Below are 14,948 nucleotides of genomic sequence, written 5' to 3' on the forward strand. Positions count from 1 at the left end.
TTTGCCATTCGTGCACCCAGGTTCTTCGTTGAGTACACCATCACAGGCGCTCCTGTCTGTGATGCAGCGTCAAGGGTAATTGCAGCCATGGTCTCCGAGCTGATAGTCCATGCTGCTGCAAAGTCGTCGAACTGTTCGTGCAAATGGTTGTTGTCTAGCAAACGTCCCCATCTGTTGACTCAGGGATCGAGACGTGGCTGCACGATCCGTTACAGCCATGCGGATAAGATGCCTATCATCTCGACTGCTAGTGATATACGAGGCCGTTGGGATCCAGCACGGCGTTCCGTATTACCCTCCGGAACCCACCGATTCCATATTCTGCTAACAGTCATTGGATCTCGACCAACGCGAGCAGCAATGTCGCCATACGATCAACTGCAATCGCGATAGGCTACAATCCGACCTTTATCAAAGTCGGAAACGTGATGGTACGCATTTCTGCTCCTTACACGAGGCATTACAACAACGTTTCACTAGGCAACGCCGGTCAATTGCTGTTGGTGTGTGATAAATCGGTTGGAAACCCTGGACAGCACGTTGTAGGTGTCGCCACCGGCGCCAAACTTGTGTGAATGCTCTGAAAAGCTAATCTTTTGCATATCACAGCATCTTCTTCCTGTCGGTTAAATTTCGCGTCTGTAGCACTTCATCTTCGTGGTGTAGCAATTTTAATGGCCAGTAGTGCAGCTAAGCGTAACGCTGCAAAGCGATATGAAAAGGAGTGAGCATGTAATGACTCTAGAAGGAAGACAAATGGTCGACTGAGATTTAATTGGAGAATGTTGGGAAAGTGTGATTCATCTGCAAAGGAGACCGCATATAGTACGCTAGCACGACCTATTCTTGAGTATTGTTCTAGTGTCTGGGATCCGTACCAGGTCGGATTAAAGGAAAACATCGAAGAAATTCAGACTCGGACTGCTAGATTTGTTACGCGTATTTTGTAACAACACGCAAGTATTACGGAGATGCTTCGGAAACACATGGGAATCACTGGAAAGCGGCGTTCCTTTGGACGAGCACTAGAGAAAAAAAAAATTAGAGAACTGTCATTTGAGGGTGGGTGCAGAACGATTCTACTGCCGCCAACTTACGTTTCGTGTAAGGACCACGATGGTAAGATTAGAGAGATTAGGGATGGTACGAAAGCATACAGACAGTCGCATCTCCCTCGCTCTGCGAGTGGAACAGTAGTGCTACTGGATACCTTCTGCTGCAGACAATTTGGTGGATATATATGTAGCTGTAGACCCGTGTAGCTTATCTGACGGCGAAAGGAAGGAAATTAGAGTTTAATGTTCCATCGAAAACAAGGTCATTAGCGACCGAGCACAAGTTCGTAATAAGGAAGAATTGATAAGGAAACCGGCCGTTTGATTTAGGGAACTCACGGAAAAAGTAAATCAGGACGCAGGTTTGAACCATCGTCCTCCCGGATGCGAGAAGAATGTGGTAACCACTGCGCTACCTCGCTTGCTCTGATAGCGGACACCGCACGGTTATAGCCATAATGTACTCATCATTCGCTGCGATCAATACCGTATCCAAATACGATATTACTGTGTCATACCGTACTGATTTTCCATTTCAATCTACTTCAGAAGGTAAATTTATGAAAACTGTGCATTATCGCTATGGCTCTGAGAAAGTTACTTCAAATGCGAAAACAATCGAACGTTCAAGGAGCAACCGAGAGATGTATATCAGGAATAACTAGTACAGATTGAGAAAGAGGTTTGTGTACGCACTGCAGTGGGCTCCGGCCGAACAGATCTCGGAAGGCCCAAACGGTGCCGAGAGGCGTCACTGGTTGCGGATATGGAGGGGGCATGTGGTCAGCACACCGTTCTGCCGGCCGTTGTCAGTTTTCGTGACCGCAGCTGCCACTTTTTAACAAGATGCTCTTCAGCTGGCCTCACAAGGGCAGAGCGCACCCCGCTAGCCAGCAGTGCTCGGCACAGTCGGACGGTCACCCATTCAACGGTAGCCAAGTCCGACAGAGCTTAACTGCGGAGATCTGGCGGCAACCAGTGTGACCATTGCGGCAACGCCGTTGACATGCGTAATTATGACTGCGGTAAAAATGAAATGGAGATAGGCGGTACATGTAAGTAGGTGAATGGCTGGTAATGGACTCTGGAAGTTCTTTGTTGGAGTCCAGAGGTAAGACGATATCGAGAGGACAACCTAATGAAATATGAGTGAATGACATTAAAACACATGTTGGAGCAACATGGATGTGGAGTTGGACGACAGTAATGCTTGGAAAAGTCTAGAGGCGGCCACTGGCCAGTAGTGACCGTCATGTGGCGGATGTCCACACACAACGTGTATTGAGCTATAGTATAGAAGTGACTGCCTCTGCCGGCCGTTGTCGACGAGTGGATCTAGGCGCTTCAGTCTGGAACCGCTCTGCTGCTACGGTCGCAGGTTCGAATCCTGCCTCGGACATGGATGTGTGTCATGTCCTTAGGTTAGTTAGGTTTAAGTAGTTCTAAGTCTAGGGAACTGATGACCTCAGATGTTAAGTCCCATAGTGCTTAGAGACATTTGAACCATATTTTTACTGCTTCTCACGATTGTTTTCAGTTGGCCTTGAACGTTTATAAGTACTGGCTAACGTCATCTGACTTTTATTAGTGCGTAGTAAAAACTGACATCAATTAAAGATGTATTTTGCTTGCGTATGATATTTATTTGTTTTGGATATGACGAATAAAACAAAAACTTGGTATGATTTTGAATTTAACAGAAAGAATAGCGCCTCCGATAGGCCAGAGTCAAGAGTCCCACTATTAGTGGAGGGCAACATGAATTTCATGAATACGCAAAAATCTATACATCATCTTAAAATAAGTGACCTTATGTCGTATATGCAGCACACTCCCTTCTGATAATTATTGATAAAACACCATTCAGTCACTGGTCGAAGAGATCTTTTCGTTCTCACGCAAGATGGGAACAAAGAGTAACAACCTACGGTATACACACCCACATTTACCGTACAGACACAGCGCGGAGCTGATAGCTTTATCACGGGCATTTCGTGATTATGAACTGCGTAGGGAGGCCGTTATATGGGGACAATGAACTCGACTACTCTGTTGCACTTTCAGATTCCTCACTCGTGCGTAGCCCGAGTTACAGTAATGTCAGTAGGTGCGGCCGGGTATTTTGGCACCGACAACCGTGTGGCACGCAGACACTTGGATTTCGACCTTGAGCCTCGCCTTTCTGCATGCAGTCCACTTCACAGCGCTTCTCGAAGACGCACAATTCGCAGTTATGCTGGTAACTTTGGCAGAATGCACTGTACATTGAATCCAAGGTTTCTGAAGGTTGTGAAGATACGACTTCTCATTTATACGTACAGACATGGGCGTCCGCAAAGGGGCATCTGCCCTGGCAATTTTAGAGCCTCCGTCCCCCACCACTATCCTGGATAAATTTCTGTGCACGATCATGCAAAAGGGATATATTCTTTTGACATTTCTTTCGGTAACGGCAAGAGACTTGAAACTTCTCGTGGTGCAAAAAGGAAAAGTTTTTTATGGTGTCCAGAAACGAGAACATCCGCTGCGCCATAACTCCATCTCTCACAACTGAATAATGGTAGAACTGTAACGTTGCCCATATAGTTACTCGCCATCTTCTCGACAGGTTCTTATAGCCGCTTGACCTGATGAGTTTTCAAAGTTCTGTATTTTTCAAAGTATGACAGGTAAAAATATGAATGACTCATGATTAGAACAGTAAAATGAGAGCATTTTCATTGTGTCCACAAGTTGGAGTTATATGGTCAGAGTCTTGACGAAATGATGACAAGGCAAGAAAAGGGTTTTTCGCCTCCAACTTGATGTTCAGCGACGAAGCAATCTGGAAAAGGTTAATCGCCGTAAGATGAGAGTTTGGGGTACCGATAATACTCATGTAACTGCGGTGCATGAATGAGATTCGCTGAAGGTTAATGTTTTTTGTGCAATGTCATAGACGTCTGATAGGCCGTTTCTCTTCTGTGACCTGACTGTAACGGATGCCTCTTATCTTGACATCTTCTGCTGAGGTTGTTTCCACAAGTGACAGCAGAGTCCGAGAACTGCATCTTCGAACAATACGGGTCACCCTCTCATTGGAGAATCGATGTTCGTCGCTACGTACACGACGAACTTCCTCACCGCGGAATTGAAGTTAGTGGTGGAGATGAGGGCTCTGTTCCCTTGACCCCTCAGGTCGCCTGGTCTAACGCCTTGCGGCTTTTTTCTTTGGGGGTACATTAAGGATCTTACTGACGTACCGCCTGTAGCCAAGAACATTAGAACACCTCAGGGAATGTGTCAGTGCTGCTGCGATGACCGCTGACAGCATGTTGTTACAAAAGGTATGGAACGAACTCGACTGACGCTTGGAGGTGTGTCGTTGATCGGAGGGACACTCATTTGCAGACAGCAAATTGCAAATTTGGCGAGTTTACGGTTTTATTCAGGCATCAGTAATATTTGTACATGTAATACTTTGGAAAATAAAGAGCTCTGAAAACAAATGAGTCGTTTACAGTAGCCCTTATTATTTTTTCAGTTATTGCTATTACTGCAACATTTCGCAGGAATATGCATTACTTTTTTACTGCGCTTACAAAGTTTTTCTTTTCTTGTGTTCCCACACTTCCAAGTTAAATGCTGATGGATGCTCTGCATCGCTCCGCAAAAACACTGCTGACCACTAAAATTCAACACCAGATACTTTAAGAAGCAATGAAATTTTACTTACTGCGTGTTCCGTATAGCACGAAGAATTTATGACTAAATTTATAGGTAATTTGACATCATAAAGGGTGTGAAATTTAGAACACAGAACTGCCACTTCTAGCAACAATAATATCTCTGAACCTCGCTGAGCATCGAATCGAATTGAACTCGGATGACAGTTGCGGAAAAGTCATTTCATTCTGCTTCAACTCTGTCTCAGAATTCATAAGCTCAAGTGAATGGAGAGAGTTGCCGTGCCAGTCTGTCGGCAACCGACGGCCAGATGTTTTCAGTGGGTGACAGAACTAGAGGCTATACTGGCCATGCCAGCAGTTGAACACCCTCTGCATCGAGGCAGGTCACGATAGCACAGACAACATGAGATACCGAGCGAGGTGGCGCAGTGGTTAGCACACTGGACTCGCATTCGGGAGGATGACGGTTCAAACCCACGTCCGGGCATCCTGATTTAGGTTTTCTGTGATTTCCCTAAATCGCTTCAGGCAAATGCCGGGATGGTTACTTTGAAATGGCATGACCGACTTCCTTCCCCATCCTTCTCTCCTCCGATGGGGCCGATGACCTCGCTGCTGGATCCCCTCGCCAACAAATCAACCAACCAACCAACATGCTGTCTTGCGCTGTCCTGCTGAAAAATAACGTTACAAAAACCTCGAAGGATTCATCACACAGACCTCAAATTTAGTGCCCAAATACTAGCACTAACACAGGTATAAAGATAACTGCTGCTGTCGAGATTATTGGCTATACGCAAAAGAGCAGTTTGTATTGAGTACCCATTTGTATCGCCTAAGATCACGCAAGGTGATGGTCCCATATGACGTTGACGAACGCAATCTCGCAACTTCATTTCTCATCAGAACCTGCATACGTGCTTATGTCCTTCGTGAAGCTGTTCGCAGATTAGGGACACAATTGCAAAGGCGACATATGCCACACCAGTGTCCAGCGTTGGACGCACCGTCATTGGCCCGCCTCTCCTTGCTGCGGTGCTCATAGATATGCGGACGCGGACATTTGCGAACAAAGTAGATGCACAGACACAACCAGTTCACGAAATGACTCTCCCGGTCCGAGGGGATAGCTACTCTGTTCCGAGTTTGTGACACTTGCACCTAGTGGCACTTGTACGGAGAGGGAATGTGTTGACATTTGCACGGAGCCCAGGACACTGTAGGTAGTGTACAGGGTGTTCCAAAAGTCCAAAAGTAAGATACACTGGTCTGTCCGCCGCTATCTGCGATGTATTCTGGGGGGAGACCAAGTCCTTTTCCTGCACGGAGTTCTCTGTCACCCCGCCAATCTTGAATTTCGTGAATAAAAATCTACTCACAGTCTTCTTGAGGAGGTGCAGTTGTAAGGTGTCAGGCAAATCCAACACCTTCCATGAAAATCCTGACATGATAAGCAAATCCAGTAGTATGTCACATAGCTCCGAATAAATCGTGACATTAAATTAACCAAAGTAATACGAGTAACGAGTGAGCAAATGGAATACCACAGACTAACACAATAATGCCTAAATGCATGTCATACCTTCCCACCGTGAGACAGACGCAGTTCCGAGGGGAGAAACGAGAACATAAGCCGAGAGTAGAATCGTGTTAAGCTGAAGGCCCTACGATAAGGGGCGGACACCCACGTCGCCAACTAACCGCTAGCACCACCCCCCAGCCCATGTTAAAAGCTAGAGCCCTCCACAAGAACAGTATAGATCTTACGATAACACAAAAAGGGCCACCCCCAGCTGCAAGTTTTAGCGTGAGACTTTTTCGCGTCTCTGTTACGTCAGGACCACCCCCCAGCCCATGTTAAAAGATAGAGCCCTCCAGAAGAACAGTATAGATCTTATGATAACACAAAAAGGGCCACCCCCAGCCGCAAGTTTTAGCGTGAGACTTTTTCGCGTCTCTGTTACGTCAGGACCACCCCCCAGCCCATGTTAAAAGATAGAGCCCTCCAGAAGAACAGTATAGATCTTACGATAACACTAAAAGGACCACACCAGCTGCATGTTTTAGCGTGAGACTTTTTCGCCTCTCTGTTACGTTGCAAACTTTAAAAACATTGCCCCACCACGAAAAGTTTAACGTTTCTCATTGGGCAGACAGAATTTTTGTAGGCGTAGCTTAAGGTTAACATTGAGACCCTGATTGGTCAGATGAAAACACAGCCAGATAGTTTTTTTTTAAACCAACTTTGGTAAATTGTAGTAAGGAGAAGTTAGGAGAGAGTTGCTTCCGAGACGGCGAGGTGAGCAGAGCCGTGCTTCCCGCCGCCCACTGACGAACACCGACAAGGTAATGAAAGCACGCGATGCCGCATAACAGAGCATAAAGCTTCACTCAGAACTGCAGAAGTCTCATCTGTTACACCCCGTTTTTGCGTAATACTAGTGTCGATCGTCAATTAAAGCTCATGGTGTTCACATTTGCCACTTGAAGCAAAAATCTGAAACACGATGATTTTTCTGTTATATAGTTATTGAGAAGCCACATCAGCATCTGTAATTTACGACAAGTTAGATAAGTAATTAAAGATAATTGAGGGTCACTGTAGACCATTTTGATAGTTTTCTCTTTAATTTAAACCTAGATTATAGGTGTGATATGGCATATGTCATCCTTCGATCCATTGTAGAACTTGGAAACCCATTCAGGGAATATTCGTTCACATTTTTGTTGAATGCAGTTGGTTTTTACCATCCTGTATTAAAACATTTCCTTTTATCAACAGTGCAATTTATAAACAATGTTTTGTGAGTAGAATAAAATTTCCAGTGGTAAACTTAACTGCTTTTTCGACGTTATTTTACCAGCTAACTAAAAATAGGAAAGCCTTGAACCCCTTCCACTAAATTTAGTTAGTATTAAGATTCTTTTACAAGGAGTGCAGTGGAGCTGACGCTGAAATCATTAAGTATTTGGTTATATCATCGCCAGTCTCACTGAACTCTTCTGAACTCTACATGTCATGTGTGGTCTGGCGTCTCCTTACCAGCAACAGGTCCCAGGTTCAAACTAGTCAATTCCCTAAAAACATGCTCAGAGCGTCGTTGTGTGAAAGTGGTAGGGAGACAGGATATAGAACAAACAGATACCACGCAGAATGTTAGAGAATGGCGACCCTGCCAGGATGGTAAAATACCATGATTGAAGGTCGACAACATTCCTAACTAGGTCAGAAAAATATCTTGTTAAAAAATTTTCGTAATAAAAAAATTTTTTTTGAAAACAATAGATGCAGCGATAGATAGCAATAAAGTATTCAATAGAAAGCGCGACATTCTAGCAGAGACAATAGCATAATTAAGTTATGAATTTTAAAAATTGTTAGAATTAAGTTTTCTCTCCAATGCAAGCGCACAGGTGGCGGATACATCGTTGACAAGTTGGTTCTGACCCAACAAGTAAGTGAATGGATTGTCAAGTCGTGTGTGCAAAAAGTATATGAAACGCGTGAGATCATATGATCGCATGTTGACTCGAAGTAGGGCGCGTGAATTGCTTTTAAAACAGAAAATAAGGGATTCGGAAAGATTAGCAATGGCAAATCGAGACCTTGACCGAATTGAGGTAGAGATCCAGCATGAAAATGGACAGAGAATAGAGGACAGTACAACAGACGATGCAGTATCGCGAGAAATAGGACAGATAACGCACCATGGCGAGGATAATGTACGTCAAGGCATAGAAAACGTAAGTCAGCATACGACAGAGGAGCAGGAAAGTAAAGAGACAGCCGATGAGGATTCTAACTTGCGTCTTGAATACGTAGAACCCATAGTAGAAGTAATCAGAGCTCCCTCACCACAGAGTACAAGGAATGCGAGCATAAACGTGCCACACCATAGTTCAATGCAATCGGTTGCGAACCAACACTTGGGCGAAAACACAGAGCGTAGGATGTCGGAAGAAAACGCAATAGGACCCACCAATCTGGCAGAATTATTACAACAAATTACGGAAACCATGACAAGGCAAAATAAAGACATAGCGAACCAAATTAAAATTCAGAATGCAGAAACGACGAACCAAACTGCAGAAATCACGAGACAAATGCGTGAGATTAGAGAACAAAAGAGTAAAATTCAGTTACACCTAAGTCATATTGAAGACGAGGCAAAAGAATCTCGAGAAGTGATAGGAAACTTAATAACAGGTCACAATCAATTGAGAACAGACATTGACAAGGTACAAGCGGACGTACACACATTGCGTAATGACACTCAGGACCAGATAAAAACATTATGTAACAACACCCAGGGAGAAGTCAAGAAACTAGAGAAACAGATAAACGAAATTACTAGACAAGCAGCAGGTACAGCGCGTGAACTTGTTGAAAACAGTGTGTTACACAAACGTATCACAAAAGCAGCGCTGAAAAGATATGATAACCGCATAGTCAAAATAGAAGCGCAAACGAAGCGACAATTTCAGAAATTGCGAACAGAGTTGTTGCAAACCATTGAAGAGCGTAGTGAACAGGATCGAACAAGCACAGAGTCTGCAACCACATCCGTATCTGTAACAGCACCGGAAAAACAAGCAATTAACGAAGATATTACGCATTTGCGATTCCAATCACAGGCGGAAAGTAACATACGTGAAATCAGACAGCCTGCACAGCAACAAACACGTTTCGAAATTCTTGATGAACAAACGTCATCGCAAACACACGCGGAACCACAAATGTATGTTTCAAGACATTTTGGATCGTGCAATGAAGCAGCAAGGTTAGCCAGACAAGATACCGAACCAATACCTGACAATGGAAAGCCAGGTCGCGAAGAGTACAGTGCAATGCATTCAGCTACACGTTCACAACCGATGGAAGAAAATTATTGCGTACCACTCCAACGATAGTACGCAAGGGTAGGCGAAAGTTACAGTGGACAATATCCAATGGATCTACCACAACCGGAAAGAAAGACGGGAGAAATGATCAGAAACAAAAGTGGCGAAGAATCGCGAATTTCATATGGATCTACGACGAAGTACGACAACGATCATTTCCTCACAGTCAGAAAATTTCAACACTTTCGAGAAGGAAACTCATTACATCCACGAACTTTTATTGATCAATTCCGAGTAGGATTACCAGAACGCTGGACGCTAGCACACAAATTAGACTTTATATGTGCACACATGTTAGGAACAGTCGCAGAAACCATGCAGAATGTTGCAGCGACATGCCGATCGTATGAAGATTTCAGAGAGAAGTTTCTCTCACGATTTTGGTCCAGCGAAGCACAGAACAGAGTGAAGTACGAATTATTACAGAACCCATATTTTGAAAATTCAGGAGAGAAGAGTCCCGAGAAATTTTTCGAATTAATGGCAAAGAAAAATCAATGCTTAGATGTACCATACAGTGACGGAGAGTTGATTAAATTATGCGCGATGAAGCTACCATTGAAATACCAGCAATCATTAGTAGGTCGCGGAGGCAATGACGTCGAAGCATTTACAGGTATTCTAAGGGAACTAGAGTTCATATTTTCGGAAGATGACGCAAGAAAAAGACGAAGCGCACGTGAAAACGAAAGCAAAAAGCAGTGGAATCCACAAGACACAGTACGAAGAAACAATAATTACGAACCCTGTCATAACTGCGCACCAAGAAACGACAATAGATTTCAACAAAGAACCGGTTATGGATTTAGAAGAGAATATGGCAATAACTGTAATTCACCCAGGAACGGCAACAACTATTACAGAGGGAATAACGACAACCGGAACGGGTACTGGAGAATCAATAGACCGACAAATTATCAACAAAGAAACCACTATCAACAAGCTGAACAAGAAACGAGAATACAGATAGAAGAGGTGGAGGTAAGACCACCAAACCCCGATAAACGTTCGAATTGACAGCTAAGCGCCCATGCCAAAGAGAATGACGCACCGACCCAGGACAATTGAAGCACCTTGAACAGAGAAGTAAAAATCTTATCACGAGAAGAGAAGAAGGAAGAAACAAATCCGCAGGGACCAGATGAAAACGAAGACAAGAAAATAACAATATCGTGTTGGGACGAAATTAATTGGGAGAATACCGACGAGGAAGATTAATTACCAGAGGCATGCAAATCGAATGTAGGAGGAAAGGACGAAGTAATGAGTATTGCAGAGCTATTTGAGATGGAAACCAGGGAAAGCGAATTCAATAAGGATAATGCGCAGTCGACAGAAGTTGAAAATAAGTTACGAGTGGGCACACAACCCAACGTATATAATGAAGGAAGTTATGAAGCGATAATTAGAGCATTTAGATGCGATTATGTGGAAGTACCGACGAAGAAGGAGAAAATAGACGACGATGAGGAAACAGTAGAGGACGTTGAAGAAAGCGTAAATGAAGGAAGAAATAGAGAAGAGGAAATAAAAGAGAGAGAAGTAGCAGTCGAAGCTTATCCTACAGAAAGTTCGAATTCACAAGGGAAATTCCTAAAAAGACGCATGTATGATTCAGTGGAGGATTCGTTGATGCAAGAAGAAGAAGAACAGAACCAACCCTTTCAAATTCAACCAATTGTGAAGGCCATGGTGAAGCCTATCCCCGTCAATATTGTAATTGATAGCGGAAGTGAACTGACTGCGATCTCAGAAAATTTATTCATGCAGTGTAAGGCCAATGAGGAATTGCCAGTTCTGAAAACACGTAAGATTAAAGTAAGAGGTCCTATTAGAAACAATGCTGCGGAAGTTACGAGACAAACAAGGTTAACTCTTTCGTGTCAAGGTCAAAAGATCGAAGCCAAATTCGTGATTATACATAAACTAACTGTAGATTTCATTATAGGTGCAGATTTTTTAAATGAGAGACGAGCGATAATAGATATGGGGAAAGGTAGCGTAACATTCGGGAATGTCACACTTCTCTTTGAGCAAAAGCTAAAATTAGAAGAAATACCTGTTATAAACAAACAATTAAGAATGACGTGAGAGAAAGAGGATGAAGAATTAGAATGGTATGCACAAAAGGGGGAATCGCCTCAACTCATGTTGGAAGTTCATAAAGAAATCGACGAAAAATTGCAAGAAGTTCAAGGTATTTTGGAACACAGTAAAAGAGAATTAGAGGGTATTTTACGAGATAAAGCAGAGGTATTTTTACCTAAGACTGGCAGTATTAAACGCTTTCAGTACAAGTTTGAAGATTAATTTTATTACTGGTAAATAATCAGCACAATATTTCAAGATTATGTTGCAGATAAGATCGTCAGGAGAAACAAGAATGAAGAGAGAGGAAGGTGGAAAAAAGAAAGTAGTTTCAATAAAAACAAAAACAAAAATAACACCAATAGTACCATAGATTAAGGTGAACGGATAAAGCGTAGATAGTCTAACAGCATGAAATACTAAAATGCTATACACCACGACACTGCACAAAAATAAAAAACGAATTTGAGGTTTCTTGTAGATGTTAAGACTCAAAATATCTTAGAATTGTAACATGGAAAGGGCGCCGAAATTTGTAAAGCTTTTAAGAAGGCGTAAAACAATGTAGGTACTAGACATATGTTAGATGATTATAAGTAAAACTTTTTGTAAGAACCATTGTAAAAACTCCAGCAAGGACGAGATGCAACGACCCACAAGTTGCAACGAGAGAAGTATCAAGAAATAAAAGGACGTAATTCGCAAGACACGATTCCTACAAGGCAGAAGCGTCGAGAGAAAGGAAAGGACAGCAAGACCAACAGAAGGCCCTTGTATCGGAATTGGGCGTTAAATCTGCCCCCTAAGTGGAACCCTGCTGGGACAGAACACGGAACCACACAGAGACAAGACAGGACACCAAACCCCAGAAGGACTGGTGCAGGGACTGACAAGCAAACACCAGACTTTCACCGCTCGTAAACCCCGGAATGCCCCGACTCAGGGGAGCGAGCAAAAAACGGCCTGACGAGAAGACCGCTTGGGCAAGCCACCACTGGCAAAAAAATATGTGTAAAAGTCACACTACTGCTATTAAACAGCACGCTGATGCACGAAACTGAAGAAAACTTCCACAAAGTAAAAATGACACGCCCAAACAATTTATCAAACTGTTACTAAGAGCGACTAGTTATCAGTAAATATTTCCATATCCTGCCCAGAGAAGAACCAAGAAGCAAGTAAGAAGCAGAGAAAAAGCAGGAAGAATAGAAGTTGAAGATTCGCAAGATTGAGACCAAGAAAGAAGTTGGGTAAATAATAGACGACATACCTTCCCAAATACCTATCCTATTGTAAACTAGTCATCTGTGAAGTATTACAACGAAAAACGACCGCTTTCAGTGACACATAATGATGACTTACATGCATACAAAGCCAGTAAACCACGAGATTCTGCACTCACAGCTCCATTCCATTATGGGACCTCCACAACAGCAACACACACTTGCAAAGCCAACAAGGAACGACTAACGAAGCTGTACATCAAATACTTGCCCACATCCATCTCGCTCAAGTCCATCACCTTCGTGAAAAAAACATTTGCCAACCTCATGCTTAAACATTCATAGGATTGTGTGAATGTGTGAAATCAAATTATGTGATGTAGGAATTGTGCAAAAGAAACGTGTGAAAAACTAAATAAGTTAAGCACACCAGACAGCTAATAAACTACAAAATAACAGTCATTGACTATGGACTTAAGTAAAAAATAGACTATCGATAAAAATAAGTCATTAGTTCTGAAATGGACAGTGTATAAAGAACAAAAGTAAGGTATAATAAACACTAAAACTATATGCCACTTATTTACTCCTCAAAAAAATAAAAGAATAACTATATTTTACTTATTTTCTCCTTATAAAAACAAAGAATAAAAAAATTATTTTGTTGGATGTTTCCCTTTTTATAACATTTGTACCACTTGTTAGGATAATATCTCAATACTTGTGTATGATTATTTCTCTGTCAAAGCAATTATTGGAAATAATTCTTATTTGTTAGTGTAACAATGTTGAAATGAGTGTCTAGAAACAAAAACATTTTACTTGTACATGATATTTATAAAATGTGTTAGGAATAGATTTTACTTAATTACTACATTTATAAAAACAATATTTCTAAGAAAATCTATGTGAAAGACTCCTCACTTTCGATAACAAACTTCTTAAAAAACAAACTTCACAATTAAATAAAGAAAGAAAATAATTAAAAATTAATAATTATAATAGAATAATAATATTCTCCCTTTGTCAATATATACATATTTTTGATAATAATGTGGAAGAATATAAAAATATAAATTAGTAATGCAAACTAGCACAGAACAGAATAACGTGGCTGAACAGTAGGTAACAAAATTTAGATAACGGAGTAATTTTGGACTGACTTAGACAACGATTCAATCACTGCCTAACTTCAGTGCAAAAATTAAGTTCGCAGGATGGTGATATGTAAGGTGTCAGGCAAATCTAAAAACTTCCATGAAAACCATGACATGAAGAGCAAATCCAGTAGTATGTCACATAGCTCCGAATGAATCGTGACATTAAATTAACCAAAGTAATACGAGTAACGAGTGAGCAAATGGAATACCACAGACTAACACAAGAATGCCTAAAAGCATGTCATACCTTCCCACCGTGAGACAGATGCAGTTCCGAGGGGAGAAACGAGAACATAAGCCGAGAGCAGAACCGTGTTAAGCTGAAGGCCCTGCGATAAGGGACGGACACCCACGTTGCCAGCTAACCGCTAGGACCACCCCACAGCCCATGTTAAAAGCTAGAGCCCTCCAGAAGAACAGTATAGATCTTATGATAACACAAAAAGGGCCACCCCCAGCCACAAGTTTTAGCGTTAAGACTTTTTCGCGTCTCTGTTACGTCAGGACCACCCCCCAGCCCATGTTAAAAGACAGAGCCCTCCAGAAGAACAGTATAGATCTTACGATAACACTAAAAGGACCACACCAGCTGCAAGTTTTAGCGTGAGACTTTTTCGCATCTCTTTTACGTTGCAAACTTTATAAACATTGCCCCACCACGAAAAGTATAACGTTTCTCATTGGATAGACAGAATTTTTGTAGGCATAGCTTAAGGTTAACATTGAGACCCTGATTGGTCAGATGAAAACACAGCCAGATAGTTTTTTTAAACCAACTTTGGTAAATTGTAGTAAAGAGAAGTTAGGAGAGAGTTGCTTCCGAGACGGCGAGGTGAGCAGAGCTGTGCTGCC

This window comes from Schistocerca nitens, chromosome 2 (genome assembly GCF_023898315.1).
Source record: "Schistocerca nitens isolate TAMUIC-IGC-003100 chromosome 2, iqSchNite1.1, whole genome shotgun sequence".
NCBI lineage: Eukaryota > Metazoa > Arthropoda > Insecta > Orthoptera > Acrididae > Schistocerca > Schistocerca nitens.